Source organism: Ambystoma mexicanum, chromosome 7q (genome assembly GCF_040938575.1).
Source record: "Ambystoma mexicanum isolate Mex_15411 chromosome 7q, UKY_AmexF1_1, whole genome shotgun sequence".
Lineage (NCBI taxonomy): Eukaryota > Metazoa > Chordata > Amphibia > Caudata > Ambystomatidae > Ambystoma > Ambystoma mexicanum.
Genome location: NC_090941.1, coordinates 630,552,385 through 630,566,106, shown reverse-complemented (window position 1 = coordinate 630,566,106; position 13,722 = coordinate 630,552,385). Strand labels below are relative to the sequence as shown.

Below are 13,722 nucleotides of genomic sequence, written 5' to 3'. Positions count from 1 at the left end.
AGATAGAATTATCTTCATTTACTTTTCAGTTTTCTGGAATTTGAAGGTGCGGGGGAGAAAAGATGGTCTTGGCACAAGACCAATATTGCACACAGTAGGGAAAGTAAGAGGATCCTGATTGGGAGCCCTCCTGTCCCCTGCACACTTTGGAATGTTGTCAAAAAGACATTCAATAGTTCATTATGAAACTTTACACATGAAAAATGTTCAATTAAAATCGATGATGGTCTCAGTTTTAGAAACAGAATAGGTATTTAATTGCGGAAAACAAAGCAAACATCTTTTCTTACTAAAATTGATTGTAAGTATATTGGCATAAAGTGCAAAAAAAAGGGAAAAGAGTGGACAAGAATCCGTAAATTCTGGGTGCTTGGCTGACGCGTTTCGAGGTCTTTTCCTCTTCTTCTTGAGCCCAAAAGCACTAGCACACATTCAAGCAAGATCTAGAGAGAGATCAAGTGGAGAAATAAAAAGTGGAGGGAAAAACAAGAGGGTAAATCCCATGAGTATGTTTTATCATAATTATTCCCAACAAACATTATAGGATACATAATGGGGGACATATCATAGCGGTGGTGGTCAACTACCAAAGGTACAGAATACTTGGGTGATTGTTATATGACATACTATTAATTCTCTAGACAATCATTGCAATGTCCAATATCATACTGTTATAAAAAATTTCAGTGTTTTACACATATGCCTCGTTTAAAAGGCAGTTGAAGGGGACCCGGTGAGCACCAATTTAGGCATAGCATTATTTTCCTAGGTTCCTGGATGACCTTGATCATGATGCATTAAGTGTAATAATAAATGGTGAATAAAAAAGTATAGTTCATTGAGTCTGACTGATAATCTAGTCATACATATTCTAGGTTGATGAAAGCTAATCAGGCTGCTAATAGCGGTATCAAAGCTAAATGTGAGTACACATAGTTAGAAAAGGCTAGTCAAAAATGTCTACCTTTTTGCTTGAAGTTGACGAATCCTAGAAATGTAGAAAATGCAAGGAAATTGCGTTCAATTCGACACGATATAACTCACTCAGTCTGTCGGTTTAAAACAAGGGACCGGGTCAATGTCACCTGGTTTATTTTATAGAAAATCGTGAACATGTAATATATGTGGATTATGCCCATACTAAAACAGTAAAGTGAAACTCACTTGTGTGACTGAAAAGAGGGAATGCGAGGCCGGAGGATGTCATCAACCTTGTATCCGAGGACTTATATATTCTCATGAGTGGCTTGATGTAGGCAAACTCTAAAGAAAATAGGTAATTACATGGACCCTATTAAACTATATGTCAAATGAGAAGATTGTGAAAAAATAGCAAAATCAGCATTTAATGTGAAGTACCTGTAAAAGACAGAGCTGCCCTCAGAAAGTGCAACGGCACCGAACGTGTAGTGTGCCGCCGTGCTGTTAACTGGAGGCGTCAGTCATAGTATCAGGAGAAGTTCGCTGTTGTTCGTGTAAGACACACGCTCTGTTTCAGCGGGTTTTCGTTTCGTGTCGTGTATAAGATGACACAAAAGGAAGAGTAAAATACTCTATAATCCGCGTGGAAAGTGCCTCTGGAGAACTATATATTAATTAAAACATGTACCTGTAAGTAGGCAGTATGCGCCGTGTCTGGATAAACTGCACTCAGGAAAGCGTGGCGGTAGCCACAGTGATGCGTGTCAGTGAGTCTCGTGTATGTTAGCCGCCATGATGGATCGGTCAATTGAATGACTAGAAGCGTTATGGAAACTAAAAATGGACTAGATGTTGAACGTGTCTAAAGTGGGTTCCATATTGGACTGGATACTCGGAGACTGAAATCAACTTAAGGTCTACTTAATACAAGCTAATGCTCTCAAAAATGGTGTGAAGCGGGTGCCCTTTTTACATTGAATGATGATGTTGTGACTTATATTAAATTGTTTTATATAGTGTTACGTAAAAATCATCTAACAGTGGGAATGCTAGCTGGTGGTATAGCAAAACAATATCAGTGCAATACAATTTCACATCCTTATAGTAGGATCTGCTAATAGATTCTAAATACTGAACTCTGCAGATTTATCAACAAGCATTGTTATCCCTCTTTACTGATCATTTAACGAAAAAAAACTTCAGGTGTGTCATACCGCACATAGCGGAAGAGTGTCAAATACCTCATGTATCTGACATGCTAGGATATGCCCTTACATCCCTGGGAGTGTTCTAGTGGTCAATAAAGAAATACAGATCCTGAAAGAAAAAAATAAAAAATAAAAAAATAGTATATGAATACTAGGGTGTTTGTGAGAAGGAAATATGTTTTAAGTATTGCAAAGTCTCTCAGATCTGTATGCGTCATTCGTGGAGAAATAATTAAGGAGACCATATATCTTCAGATGAAACACCTTAAAGAGAATTCTTCATTCAGACCCCTTGGGTCTAGGGTGTCCAAGCAATGGATCCAGTATTTCTCACGTCTTGAGAGGATTGACTGGTAATCCCCTCCTCTGTGGGGGAGTTTCACAACTTCCAAGATTTGAAATTTTAATTGGGCTATGGAATGATGATTTTCCAGAAAGTGTCTCGATAGTGGTGATTTAGTGTTCTTACATCGGATGGTTGATTTATGTTCTGTCCATCTCTCCTTGGCAGGTCTGGTTGTTTGACCTACATACAGAAGTCCACAAGGACATTTAATAGAGTAGATTACTCCCGGTGTAAGGCATGTCGCATAATCCTTTAGTTTAATTCTTTTTCCGGATTGGGGATGATTAATGAAGTCCCCTTGCACCACGTTGTTACAGTGAGAACAATTCGGACACGGAAATGTGCCTTTTTTCTTTGTTGATAAGTAGAATTGTTTATCCTTTGGTGGTCTTTCTGTCTTTACCAATTTGTCCCGCAAGTTGCAGCCTCTCCTGAATGCCATCATTGGCGCTTTCGGGAATAGCTTGTGGAGTGTTGGATCATTTTGGAGAATTCCCCAATGTTTTCTAATTGTCTTACTAATTTGAAAGCTCTGTCGAGAAAATTTGGATATATACATCAGTGGTGGTTCCTTCTCTTTATTTTTCACAAGTCATTAGTTGTTCCTTAGTTCTTTGATCAGCCCTTTCCTTGGCCTCACTCAAAACTGATGATGGGTAGCCCCTCGACTCAAATTTATCAATGAGTTTAGAACACTCTGTGTCCCACTGGGTCTGATATGATCCTTTTAAGTCGTAACATCTGGCTGAACGGGAGACTCTTTAGCATTGCTTTCGGGTGAAAGCTTGTGAAGTGGAGGTTGTTATTGGCATCTGTCGGTTTGTGGTAGACTGTTGTAGATAAGCTATTGTTCTTGATTTCAATATTTACAATCAGGAAATGAAGTGATGGATTCCCCACCTCCATAGTAAACTTAATGTTGTCATGCACTGAGTTGAGGTATTCCAAGAATAATAGAAGATCTTCCTGTGGGCCACACCATATGCCGAATACATCATCTATAAAGCGTTTCCACATCAATATAAATGATGAACACCTAGGGTGGTCCAATACAATTTTTTTCTCGAAGTGATACATAAATGTATTAGCGTAGACAGGGGCCATGGATAACCCTATAGATGTCCCAGTTGTTTGTAAAAAGAATGTGTTTTGGAATCTGAAATAGCTATTGTTCAATATTAGATTAAGGAATTCAAAAATGAGTTCCGGATTGCCACTGGGGGATGGTGAGTTGAGAAGAAGCCATTCAACTGACTCGATCCCTTCCCTGTGGGGGATAGACGTGTACAAGCTGCACACGTCCATACTAAAGAATATGCAGTCGGAGTCTATAGCTTTAACGTCATTGATGCAATTTAGAAAGTCGGTGGTGTCCCTTAAGTAGGTGGGAATTCTTTGTATCAAGGGTTGTAGCGATCGATCAGTGTAGATGGCAAGGGGATCTTTGGAAGAGCATACAAGACAGGTGTTATGGGATGTTGGTTGAAGAGGAACTTACTCGATTTTTCGCTGACCATTCATTATCAAGCGCCTCGTTAATGGTTTTTTCAATAGTAGACTTAATCTTATATATAGGGTCACCATCAAGTTTAGTGTAGGTGGTTAAATCGTTAAGCAGGTTCATGCATTTTTTTGGTGTAATCATCGGTGTCCATAATCACAATGGCGCCACCTTTGTCCGCCGGTTTAATCGTAATATTCTCATCCTTTGCCAGTGCTTCAATGTGGTCTAATTGACAGTTTTTGATGTTGTGAGGTTTAGTTCTTTGGTAATTGATCCTTTTAAGATCTGTCAATATGTTTTTCTCGAACACATCCAAAATCAAGTTCTGTGTTGGAGGATCAAAGTAACTCTTTGGGCCAAGTTCTAGCCTGTCATCAGACAATTGTGAGGATTCTGTGTTGCAATCTGTTTCGAAGAAGATTTTGAGTCGAAGTTTTCTGAGGAGTCTGTGCAGACAAATCTTCTCTTCAAACAAGGATGTATTGCTTGTGGGGACAAAGGATAGTCCTCTGTTGAGCATCTCAAGTTGTCCTCCCGTTAGGTTCTTGCTCGATATATTAACCACTAGGTTCTCGCTCATTTGTTTTTTTTTTCCCTTCAGTCATGCAAGTCAGCCAGACCTTGCGCGAGGGGACTCTTCTTGTTTTGGCCATATCTGACCTCCACAGGAAAACCTTACATTGACCGAATCCAGGAAGTAATTCAGGATTACTCACATTTCCGGCCCGGATTCTGTCACTTTGAAGATATTGCAGAGGCTGCTGTGGAGTCTCCACTATGATGTGATCCCAGTGGATAAACGGGCGGTAATTCTTCAATGCCCACACCCGTTGCCAGGAGTGCCTTCTCACAATCGTTGAATTTTCCCTCAACAGAGATTACTTTATTGACATTGTTATGCTTCTGGTATAATACTGCAGTCAAGCATGTATTTGAGAACCCTGTCTCCAAGAAGAACTCTTTGTTTTTGACAGGGTAAGCTAGGCAAGGCGCTTGTAAGAGCCTTCTTTTTAAAAAAAATCATATACATCAAAAGGCATTCACAAACTTGACAATCTCAACATAATTATGACAACAAAAGCTCCCCAACCCTCCATCCCCCCCACCTACCCCCTGTCCGAGCTCATGTGTATATTTTATCAAGCAAGTTGAATAATATTTTCAGTCCGGTATGGGTGTTACTTCTGCACACTGATATGTCAGTTGCCGCTTTGAAGGCCTCTCCTTTATTCTCGTTACCCATGGTTTTTCTCATCTGGGGGGGGGGGGCCTTCGTCATGGTCTTGTTTCACTGGGTCAGGCGGCCATATTTTTCAGAAAATGGGAGCCATGGCTCTTCTATGTTTGTCTTAGATTCATCAATTAGGTGTGTAAGAAACTCCATGTCATAGATGGCTCGTATCTTAATAACCCACTCTTTTTCCCCCAGCATACAAGGACTTTTCCACTTCTGTGTCAGACAGTATCTGGCCGCCACCAGCATAATCTGCAACATGTGATCTAAAGTTCCCCCATGTCCCTCTCCCACGTCTATTCCAAAGAGGAGGAGCCATGGGCACAGGGGTCTCTCCACCCCATCAACTCCCTCAACCCAAGATAGCACCTCCTCCCAGTACATCTGAACTATTGGGCATCTCCACCACATATGGATATAGACGCCTTTTGTCTTTTTGCACTTCCAGCAGTGCGGATCATATCCCTACCTCATTCTCGCTATCCTTTGCGGGGGATAGTGCCATCTATGTAGCACCTTGGGAGCTTGGTGCCGGTACTGGAGAGAGGCTGTGGAACAGTTCGCTCTCCTACACATTTTAGACCATCTCTTGTCATCTATTACCTCCCCAGGTCCTTCTCCCATTGTGTGCATGCTGGTGGAGGCTTCCTCGGGGCCGAGAACAAAAGTCTACAAAGGCGAGATCACACCTCTAGGACCCCAGCTGAGATGAGAAACCTCTCGAATTCAATTAGATCCCTTCTAAGGGTGTCCCCCCATGAGGGTTCCGTAAGGACTCCTTTGAGCTGGAGGTTTGCGGAAAGGTTGACACTGTGACCAACCCCAGGGCCTCCTCTAGAGCCTTCAGTGGTAGGAACGATCCAGAGAGCCTTCTTTTGAGTTGTCTTACTGCCTCGGCTTGTTCTGGACCCCACTCCCACTTGACCCCCCCTTCAACAGATGGATCAAGGGGTCTCGTGATCTCTGCGTAATCCTCAATGAAATTTCTACTGTAATTAGTCAGTCCAAGGAGTCTCCTTAGCTCCTGCAGAGTTGTGGGGTCTTTTAGTTTCTGGAGTGCTTCTTTCTTTTCCTGGGGACCAAGACCCTCAGGAGTTATCTCATGCCCCAAGAAATTGACACAGGTCCTGCACCACTGTGCCTTTTGGAAAGAGTTTTTTGTACCGGCAGCCCTCAACTGTGTCCGAACACAACGGATCTCTGCTGTTGAGCTTTTGATTAGAACATCATCCACTTAGGCCAGGTTACCCCTTTCTCCCAAGTCGGGCATGGTTTTATGCAGAAAAATTTTAAATTCATTGCCGGAGTTGATGTATCCGAAAGGAGTCCGGGTCCAAGTGTACTGCTGCCCCAAAGGTAAAGGCCAGCTTGTATTGGTCCTCCCTACTGACAGGCACAGTCCAGTACCCATTGGTCAGGTCAATTGCAGTGTATACCTTTTGAACCCTGTATCTGGGCCAGCCCTTGGTCAATGTAGGGAAGAGGCCATCGGGAAGTATGGACCCGTTTGTTGAGCTCCCTTAGGTCAGCACAGAGTCTCCACTGCCGTTTGGTTTCAAAATCCCCAGCACCGGATTATTGAAGGTGCTCTGGACTGGACAAATTATCGCACGGGACTCAAGGTTCTTAATTATTTCTACAAGGGACTCCATTGATGCGAGAGGCAAGCGATATTGCTTCACAAACACTGGAGTCATGCCAGGGTCCGGTGCGACGAGTCATATGTGTCCACCGCAAAGAGATCTTGAAAATCTAAGAAAACTTGTTTCAATTTTTGCTTTTGCTCCAGAGTTTCACAGGCATCAGCTAGGTTGACTCTCTCTTAAACCATCTGCCTGAAGCCCGGAAAGACTTCTGGTTTGGCTATCTCAGCGGCCTCCTCCAGCTGGTTAGAGAAGTCCCTGGTCAAAATACTGACTTGGACTGATGGCTTCAGGTGGGGAAGCAGTCCTGGTGGACTTGAAAGATCACCTCATCCATCCTAAAGTCACGGGTCACCTCTTCCTTACCATAAGCACAGGAAGAGTACACCAGGAAATGCCCCCCATGCCGGGTGAAGATCCTGTCTGGTGTTGTCATTGTCGCTATCGCTGTCAAAACAGTCATTGGGTATTGGTCCTAGCAGTTTGTTACCTAAATCTATGGAAAAATGTCAGTCATCAACCGAAATTCCAATAATGGTGCCTGCGCCCAGAGTGATACTCCTAAGGTCGCTGTTATCTATTGGAAATGTGTCGTGTTCTGTATTGACTAGTGGTGTTGGGTTTAACCCCAACTCTTGCTTTTGGAAATGGGCATTGAGGTGAATATAAGTGTCAGGATTTTTCAGTTTGTCTGCTTTTAAATTTCACTTTAAGTGAGAATTGTCGGGTTCGTTCTGGGATGGTGACTTCCTCTCCAATCTGAATTTCAACTGCATATGGCAGCAGTTGAGCTGACCGAAATGCTTTCTCTGGGTCATCAAAGCCAATGGGATTACCCACTAATCGGGACCAGGCTTTGAAGTTTATTAGGTCCAAACCAATGGCAAAGTGATTGAGAATGTCACTGCTTAAATAAAATGCAGCAGGGACATCTTGCACGACCCAACAATTATGGACTATGCTCTTGTTGCCTATGGAAATTTTGAGAATACACCTGCTAGGCAGGAGATGTTTGGAATTGGGTGTTTCAAGTTCCATTTCCCATTTGTCTATCAATTTAAATATGGGAATGGCTGGATCTTTTGGGAGTTTTCGGAACATGGCCTCGCTGATAAAGCTCTTACTGTTATTCACGCACACTCGGGCGAGAACGGAGTCCCCCCCCACCCCATTTAACTGGATGGGGATGAACAACTGTTCTCCAATTTTCTGAATGTCAGCCAAGCTTTGAGCTGATTTCTCATCATTTTGGACTATAGCAGTGGGATTTTCTGATTGTGAAGTTGTATAGAATTTCAGAGTATTCCCTTCCAGTGTGGAATGCCACTTAAGACTGGAAGGAAGGTTGATTTTCAGAAATAGAGGGGACTTCCCATCACCAGTTTGTTGTCCTACTGCAATTACTGTCACGTCAGGGATTTGGTTGTTTTGGAAATGGAATTCAATTTGGTCAGGGTTTTGTTCAACCATGTGGTTGACACTGTTTTAATTTTATGGGTCGGTTAGTCTGGGTCCAGAGGACCTTGTTTAGACAATCTATGAGGGGGGACAATCTACGCAGGATGTCATTCCCTAGTAAACATGGTGTACACTCTGGAGTCACAACTATGACTGGGTGCTTCACCTTGTGTCACCCAATTTTAAGGTCTAAATCCGCAGTCCCCTCGACAGGAATTTCATACCCATCGAAGTTTTGAAGTTGTCCAGGAAGAGGGGTGAGAGGGATTTGGTATTTCTCCCCCTTCCTGAATTCAGCTGATCAAAGGCCCTTTTTGACAGAAGGGTGGCTTAGGATCCATTGTCGACAAGTGCCAAAAATGTACATTGCCCCTGTATTCGTACCGGGGCATAGAACCTTCCCTCCTTTTCCTCAAGGGGGCAAAGGTAATGCGCATTTTGGGCCAATTGGTGGGTTAATTTCTTTGCTCTGCATTCTGACAGAGGGGTGATTTGGGCAGGATTTTGTTTGGGATCTTGGGAACTTGTAAGAAAAAGGTGACAGGTGGATATGGGGGGAAGTTTGTCCAGAATTGGTTTGGGCCAGGTGATTTTCTTGCTGATCATTGTGGGGTTCAATGATGGGCGGTTTTAATTCGGTCCCCACATCTACCCAGTCTTGATGAGGATCTCATGGGACCTATTTTTCTTTGGGAGCAGTTCCCCATCCCTGAAGGAGAAGATCCATTTCCCAGAATCCTCCAAGGACCCCTCTCCTTCAAATTGGAAGATTCTAACCTCCTCCACAAAATGGGTCTTTTTAGGCCCTTTATTTCTCCTACCCGCCCTCTGTTCCTTAGGTTGCAGACTTTCGGGGGCAGGAGATTCTGGTTCCAGTTCCTGGAGTTCCAGGGGCTTTTCACAAGTGGGGAAGGAAGCTTCCTCTAAGGCTTTACACCCCCCTTACCCCTGTGTCTCTTCCCTGGGACCCGGTGGGTTGTCGGGGTTCTATCCCCGCCATTGCTCTGAAGTACAAGACCCTTGATTTGAGGGGTTCTGAGTCGCCATGTTCATCTGAGGGTTCTGCTGAGTCCTCAACATGTGACCCAGATCCTGTGCCAAGTTCTGGACTTGGCGCTCCAGTTGGGACACCCACTCTGGCTGGTACGGGGTTCTCTGGTCCATCCTAGGTTGATCACGTGAAAGGTAACTGTCCCTTCTCCCATAATACCCTTGGTTCGGATAATTTTGGTACCCCTCCACCCTTGGCCTCCCCTCTCCCGGATTGGGCTGTCTGGGCTCAGGAAAGTGGGGAAAGAAAGAAGGGTTGTTTTGGGGGTTGATATTTGGCGGGCACCGGGGAAAGAAACTCAACCCGGCATTTGGGGGATTACTGCCCTCCTGGGGAAAGTTAGGAGGGAAGTTTCCTGGGTTGGCAGCTACCTGGTTGGATTCCCCCAACCCCCTCCTTGGGCTGGGGAGTCCACACATAGCCCAGGATGGGTCTGCTGCCCCTGTAACGGGGGCTGATATAGTCTGGGGAGTTAGGGGTCCCATTTGTGGGGTTACCTCCCTGACTACCTGTTTGGGATTGGCCCGAGGGCCTTATGGGTCTTTGGTTAGGAGGATTTTACACAATAATGTTTTTAGGCCCCCCCCATCTCCAGATCTAAAATGAGGGTAACCTTCACCTCCGCCATCTTAGCAGCAGCAGAAGTGTTGGTTGGTTTTGTGCTTTTATTGACACTTTTATTTTCTACCGGTTTCTGCTCTTCATAAATGTGAGGTGCTTGTTCAATGACCCAGTCTAGTGATCTCTTCTCATGAAAGTCCCTCACCAGCTGGGTCATAATGTATTTAGGGAGTGCATGAAAGAAGATATTGATGAACTCCCTAATGTCTGTGCGCACCCTCCTGGTGGTCTGCGCAAAGGCACGTTTCAGCTCTTGTACAAATTCTTGTGGGGCCTGGTCTTTCCAACATTGGAGATTGTAGGCCGCCTTGCGGGTTTCTATGTATCGAGAAAGTCTTTAAGATGGCCGCCCTATAGGTGGACCGTCTTGAGTGGTTCTGATCCTCCAGCCCCGCAAAGAAGCTGTAGTATTCAGGGGAAAATGTCCACTTGACATATTGAATGCAACTTTGGCTATCCTTCAGGTGGAAAGTATCCATCAATTGCTCATACAACTCGAGGTGCTCCCAAACTGAATATTTGTCATTTTTATGATAGGGTGTTATGACGCTCCTAATGGCCTTGATTTGCTTCAGGGGATCTTTCAGTGGGACTCTCTTAATTTTGTTGGCATTTTTAGTTTTGGTCACCCTTGTCCACTCATCGGCATTGCTATCTGATCCTCTAGGCTCTCCCTGATTCTGCTGGCTTGGGAATGGCTTGCAGAATGTGGGAGCCTAGTCTCTTGAGACCTGTGGCGCTCAAGAGTCTTCTGACTCTCCCTTGCACTAGGATTGGCTGAGTACCCCCCGCCCCCACTGCCCTAGCCGGGAACAGGTTTTTAAGATGCTCTTTGTGGGCCTAGTTTCATGGAATTCCCCACCAAATATGACACTCATTTCTTGGTAGGTGATATTTTTGAGGGTCCAGTTCTCTGATTCGCCCCTCACTGGAGTCTTCCTGATCAGCGAGACTAGCCCTAATATTTGGGAATCTGTACATAGATGCCCACCCATCCATTTCTGGGAGGCGCTAATCTGTCAGTCCCATATTTCCCATTGTGCTGAAGTCTTCCATCCACATGGCCCTTGGTTCAAATGAGCCAGTGGACATGAGGATGGTAGAGTCCATGGGACTGAAGGGATTGAATCCCTGATGACAGGGGTCCTTAGGTTATGCTCAGGGGTCTCTTTCCCTTCTTACCTCATCTCTTTCAGCCCCTATTCCCTGATGACATGCCAAAATCTGACCCTTTTGCTCTTCTATTAAGGCCTTACTGGTATCTATAATTTGTTCTTGCACAGCTATCTGTTTGTGGAGCCTGTTATTCTTTTCACAGAGAGCCTCATTGTCTCTCTGTGCTTCCTGCCTAGATTAGAAATACTGGCCCAATTTTTGCTGCAGGAGACTCACCTCCTGAGTTTGGTCATGATTGGCCTGAGTATTCTTTTTTAAAGCATCCTCCACCCGCCTGGTGTGCTCTAGTAGCTTTTCATAATCAGTTTTGATTTCACCAAACTCCTGAAGGGCCAGCTTTCTTTCCTCCAACTTAGTTTTTAATTGGCGGACTTCCTGGCCTAAGGCGTCCCTATCCTGATTTAGAGTGCCCTCTGTGCAGCCAGGTCGTCCCTCTGTCTCTTAAATGCACTAGTTTTCTGGCGCTCGTCATCAAATTCCTCTTGAGAACGGATGTCTTTAATAATTAATTTATTGGTTTCCTCTTTTAATTTGTCTATCTGGTCCTGTATGATGACCACCTGTTCTGCGCAAACTCTATTAAAAGTTAATTGTTGCGCCAGCTTTTGTTGACTCTGTTGTAAAGAGTCAAAACTTTCCTGACACTTTTTTTGCAGTGTCTGTACTTGAGTATTTTGTTATGCATTCTCTTGCTGTAAGAGAGCATGATCTTCTTGGAGTTTGGTGATATACTGCCTTGCCTCTGTTTCTGATTCTTTGCTATCCTGGAGCCTTTGCTCTGCAGAGTCCAGATTAGTCTGGATTTTCTGCAGTGCTTCCCCTTGCCTCTTTGTCAAATCTATATTGTCTGCATGTTTTTCCTGTATGACTCCTATGTGTTGGTACAGGTAGGCCGCTATTTTGGCAATTTTACACTGCTCCTCTTTTATTTTTGGGGCCATGTATAGTTCTCTAAGCGCTTGATGTAATGGGCGCTTGTCCTGCCTGGTATCGAGGTCGATTGCAGTGATTTGTTGTTTCATTCCCTGCAGCCATACCTGTTTGTCCTGTTCTGTTCATTCACCCCTGACAAACAATTTGTGCAGGAAGTGTTCCCTAGCAATATTAATTTCCACTGGGGTCGCCATTCCGGAAATATTAATTTCCTTCTGACTTATCTCCGTGTTAATTTACTTTTGCAAACTGGCCCAGTTCTTTTGAGTATTTCTTTTGAGGGGTGTTTTTACAGTGTAGCACAGTATAGCAACCCAACAAGGTGTATGTACCCCACCGGCTAGCACGCTGTGTTAGGCTGTCAAGAGTGATATGTCAAATTCAGGATCCCGGACCTGAGCCCCCAAGCTGTAAGTGATTTCAATCTGGCGCTCACCCAAGTCTCGCCCAGAATGTAGTGCGCAAATAAAACCCTTATTTATTTGTATCTATAAGTTCAATATTCTGAATGATATACCACTCATATCACACCCTTCTCCTGAGACCCCCCCCTCCTCCCCCCAGTCACACTGAACCAGGAATCGGGCTAGTTTGCAAAGGTAAATATTTATTTATGTATTAGAATTTAAATCACAATATATTTTAATAGGTAAAAACAATCACCAATGGGGTGACAGAACACTGAATAATATCTTTAATGCACTAGCAATCCAGTAATGGGCACAAAAACAAATGCAGCACAGAACGGGATACTTTTGGGTTGGTTTAGAACAGATAGCACTATGGTTAGTGCTTCCCCCTGCAACACCCCTCAGCCCACCAATAGGCAATTTAAATAAATGTGAGGAGAGAGCAGGTACTCAGGAATAACACAGATCAAACAGAACACCACTCCCACGTTCCCCCTTTAAACACAAGAGAAAAACAGAATTGACTTTTCAACTGTCAGCATGGCTTTTGAATTTGGCTGATCAAAAACACCAAATGCGGTCAAAAATGCTTAAATATATTATACATTTCTATGGGAGCCACTTTGAACAGATGCAGGCAAACAGAAGCAATGATTTAATCAAAAGAAAACATTTGAAATCTCAAAGTCAAAGTGGGAAATAATTTAAAGCTAATTCACACGTGTAAAACTTTTCAAAATGTCAATTTGCTGCAAGCTTTTCCCTATGCGATTTGTGATATAACGTTTTGGGTTCTGGAGATAGCTAAGGATGTTAGATACAAGTGGGAGTTTGCTTCCATCTTAAAAATTGAGGGAGTTATGGAGGTTTTACTGAGCAGTGTTTTTCGAAAATAAAGCGTTTGGCTAGGCAACCAAGTCGGGACACAGTAAGCTCGGAGACTGATTCATGACTTCAGTAACGGATCCCCATCACTTTCCCGGCAGCACCAGTCCAAAGACTCAAAGTGGGATTTATGGATCAGAGTTACACAAATAAAAATGACTATGAAAATGGCGCTTTTAGCAACTAGACAGCAGAACATAGCACTACAGATTTGTTTACCGCTACAGTTTATGAAAGTAGGGATAGTTCAGAGAGTGGAGTGGAACAAGATAAGCAAGGTGTACAATAGTTCTCTAGTGTCCTATTAATACAATCCACTGGTATTTAAGATT

The 13,722-nt window shown here is 43.7% G+C and overlaps 1 protein-coding gene across 3 annotated transcripts in view; it reads left to right on the top strand.

Moving 5' to 3' along the window:
• Window positions 1–13,722, top strand: part of BRCA2 (BRCA2 DNA repair associated) — a 2,020,919-nt gene that overhangs the window by 175,328 nt on the left and 1,831,869 nt on the right. The window lies entirely within an intron of this gene.